This window comes from Dasypus novemcinctus, chromosome 2, assembly GCF_030445035.2.
Source record: "Dasypus novemcinctus isolate mDasNov1 chromosome 2, mDasNov1.1.hap2, whole genome shotgun sequence".
Classification (NCBI taxonomy): Eukaryota; Metazoa; Chordata; class Mammalia; order Cingulata; family Dasypodidae; genus Dasypus; species Dasypus novemcinctus.
The window spans coordinates 33,836,735-33,841,187 of record NC_080674.1 but is presented as its reverse complement, the minus strand read 5'-3'; positions in this window follow the sequence as shown (position 1 = coordinate 33,841,187).

The following is a 4,453-nucleotide window of genomic DNA, read 5'->3' as shown; positions in this document are numbered from 1 at the left end:
TTGTGTTTTAATGAAGTGTAAAAGAATCAGAATACCACCAGAACAGTTCAGCTGGTTTTCTAGAGGAGACCTCAGCATGTTTCTGCTTTGATGAATTCACTATTCTCCTTAATCTGACTCTCAGCCTTGTGGGTTCAGAACCCTGGTTTTTGGGCATAATGAAAATGGTCTTCTCATGATGAATTCATGTTAATCAAATTCATAGATATTGATGAATAGAAGCAGAATATCAATTGATTTCATTTACGATAAGAAGTAAACTGGCCAAGATCTTGGACACTCACATCCTGTGGCTAGTGCTGTCTTTCTTGTGGACCAGAATGTTGCTGATGAAATAGAAAGAATCCATAATTTTGTCAATGTTGGTGGTGTCTGTTAAATTAGCATTGAGGTGGCAGACTTGGCCCAGTGGTTAGGGTGTCCGTCTACCACATGGAAGGTCCGTGGTTCAAACCCCGGGCCTCCTTGACCCGTGTGGAGCTGGCCCATGTACAGTGCTGATGCGTGCAAGGAGTGCTGTGCCACGCAGGGGTGTCCCCTGCGTAGGGGAGCCCCACACGCAAGGAGTGCGCCCCGTAAGGAGAGCCACCCAGTGCAAAAGAAAGTGCAGCCTGTCCAGGAATGGCGCCACACACACAGAGAGCTGACACAACAAGATGATACAACAAAAAGAAACACAGATTCCTGGGCCACTAACAACAGAAGCGGACAAAGATGCAGCAAATAGACACAGAGAACAGACAACCGGGATGGGGCGGGGAGGGGAGAGAAATAAATAAATAAATAAATCTTTTAAAAAAATTAGCATTGAACAGCCATCTGCAAAATATTTACATGATGTATGGATGAAGCAATTCAAGTTCTGGAGTAATGAAGAACTTGGGTGAGGACTGACAATGCTGTTTTTCCTTCTAGTTCTTCTTCTTCTTCTCCTTTTTCCTTCTTCCCTTCTTCCCTCCTCCTCCTCTTCTTTTTCTTCTTCCTCCTCCTCCTCATGTGCTTAAGTTCCTGACAATTTACAATCTTCCAATTGACTCACTGTGCAAGTCTAGTTCACTTTACTTATGTATTTCAATCTATTCTGTATTGATTCTTTAGGAAAAATTTCAGCTGACAATCTTGCTTTTCTTATTTGGAAATGAAGCTTTATTGGGGTTGGTAGGGGACAGAGAATGCTTCTCTGAAATTCTCACATACACCTAAAAACTAGATGTTATTACTTTTCCCCCAGCGTGGAACATGACTGCCAGAGATGAGCTTCCCTGGCACCAGGGGATTACTGCCAAATGTCAACTAGCAATGAAACTGGAAAAAGACCTTAACTAAAACAGTGAGAAAGTAAAGACAAGTGAGTTTATATGGCTAAGAGACTTTAAAGCAAGTCAGTAGTTCATTCCAGAGGTTACACTTATGCACATCTCAGTAGGATCTCACTGATTGCCAAAGTAAATATTCCTCAAATAGCAGGGCTCCTGAAGGCTCTGGAGGTATCCAGACACTAAAGGCAGGGCAGACAGCTCAGGAGTTTGGTGCCCTGGCAGGGGACCCTACTTTGGAATTTATGCTCTCCAGTGTGACAAAGTTGGACTCAGTTGTAGTTTCCCTACACATGGCTCTTCTGCCCCTTCTATTTGAACCTATAGTTAGTACTAGACTTGTTAGGTGCATGTCCAAGACAAATCTTTGGGCTGTCCTTGTGCCAGTTGGGCCCTGAATCTCAACAGAGTTGCAACACTTACTCTTCAGTTTATTGGAGTCATCCAGGATAACTAACAAGGAGATGATAATGGACAATGACCATCCCAAGGACCAGAGATAATCTGCAACTGCAAGCAAGATAGTCCCATCCATCTGTGCCTTGGGATCTAAGCTCACTGTTGATTAGAGGTGGACTGGGCATCACCATCCCAGAATCCTCAGGATTGGGGAATGAATGATGGACTAGATATATAATGGCCTGTTTCTGTCATTGCAATGTCATTTAGGACAAAACTCAAGTCTCAAAAATATCCCCATTTTAAACCTATTGTTCCCTCTCCCTCCCTTCAGAGTAAGTCTATAGTAGAATATCAGTAAGTCTACTCTAGTCCATCATATATCTTATCATAACTTACAAAATTGTGTGGAAAAGAGTGTAAACTACAATGTAAAATATAATCTATGCTTAGAGGCAATGCTCCAAAATGTGTTCATCAATTGCAACAAATGTACCACATCAATAAAGGATGTTGTTAATGTAGGAAAATGTGGGAGGGGAAGGGAGCAGGGCTTGTGGGAATACCCTATATTTTTTATGTAACATTTCTGTAACCTAAGTATCTTTAAAAATAAATTAAAATGTATATATATATATATATGAATATGGTACCGGACAAAGACTCAAATGAGTGAAATATTGACTAAAAGAAAGAACATTAAAAGAAGTAATGCTTGGTGGCGGACTTGGCCCAGTGGTTAGGGCATCCATCTACCACATGGGAGGTCGATGGTTCAAATCCTGGGCCTCCTTGACCCATGCGGAGCTGGCCCATGTGCAGTGCTGATGCACGCAAGGAGTGTCCTGCCATGTAGGGGTGTCCCCCATGTAGGGGAGCCCCACACGCAAGGAGTGCACCCCGTAAGAAGAGCCGCCCAGCACGAAAGAAAGTGCAGCCTGCTCAGGAATGGTGCCTCACACAGAGAGCTGACACAACAAGATGATGCAACAAAAAGAAACACAGATTCCCGTGCCGCTGACAACAACAGAAGCGGACAAAGAAGACTCAGCAAATAGACACAGAGAACAGACAACTGGGGGGGAGGGGGGAAAGAGGAGAGAAATAAATAAATAAATCTTAAAAAAAAAAAGTAATGCTGGATTACTTTTCAAATGAAAATGAAATGTATGCTTTTGAACAGAGATGTGTGAGAAATTACATTCTTGGAAATGATATCCAATTAAAGTATAGTGAGGTATTAATAATAGGTCACTCTGATATATTATGTTTCAGAAATTATTTCTATTATGATGAGAATTCTTATGGAGGTGCCTGTTCTCAGAAAATGTCTTGTGAGAAAACACAGTCAACAGTTGCCTCTATGAAATTTAAAAGCCCTGGGAAAATCTTATAAGCCCCAAATATTTTCCTTGCCATTTTTCTGTTACTCTACTTTTGTGACTAATTTTTTTGTCTTTGGGTCTTGTCCATTTAAAAAAATTCTTCTGAGGATACAGATATATCTGGGATTTCAATGCATTATGTCAAAGTTTTGCCAAATGGGTATCCTTAAACAAGACAAAAATATTTTCAAATGTCTGGGAATTCTCTAGCATTTAATTGTGCTAATAAACTAATAATGTATGCCTATTCTAGATGATCTGAATGACTACCTTACAAGTGGGTACTTCATTAATTTAAAGCCTGAAATTTTATTTTTGTTTTAAGGTATCATTATAATTATTTAATTGCCCCTGGTTCATTAATAGTGAGTTCCTTCAAAAAATTAAAAAAATAAACAACAACTAAGCACTGTTAGCTCATGCAGCTATCAAGAATCTCAAATTTAAAGTGCAAAAAGTGGTATAAGAATTGAATCCTATAGCAAAGGGTAGCAGAAGCAAACTGTAGTCAGGGAAACTTGGCTAATCCTCATCTGGATGGCTACCGTTTAGAGGAAAATAGATGTTTAAATCCTGTCCATGTGTTGCTCAGATTGAAATCAAGCTTTCTTACATCAATTATTTCCTGAATTTTGATTAAAGAAGATAATTTTCATCCATTAACTTGATCCATACAGAAAAATATTGAATGGTCCTGATTTTCATTAGTGAAAAATAGGATGAACTATTTTATTGCAAGAGATTAAAAATTTTTGGAGTGACTTTTCATCACAGAGCCACATAATACCTTACTTTTTCTTTTCAGGAGTTTGTGAATTGATTGCTTACATACAGGCTAGTTTTTAGAAGATTCTTAGATATTGATTTAAAAGTCTCAAGCTGTATAGATCCAAGAAATATGTTTTCCTTTCTCCTTAAATGGGTTTACACCATTGAGATTAATCTATCCCCCTGAGTTTGGAACACTGTCTGAATTTCTGGAAAGAAAATAGCTAAAGGCTCTGAGGTTTCTAGTGGTAGTTGCCTTTAATAAGGCCCATTAGTTAATACAATAAACCCCTGTTACTAGAAACTAGAAACAACAGTTTCTTTGATGAAAAGTCCATGTGAAGGGACTCAAATTTCTAATGGAAACAACGCTAGTCTTTGCCAGGCTATGCATACAACGACACCTAATTACTCTAAGCATGCCTGGTTTAGACAATTTGTGGCACAGATTCTGGAGGATTTTTTCCCAAAGAAAATTAATTTGTGGTGGTATTCCATTACTTACCACACAGTGCAACTTCTTTGTACTTCCCATCTTTTAAATCCCTACCTCCTGCTTTTATTTTACTTTCATTTTTTTTCTGA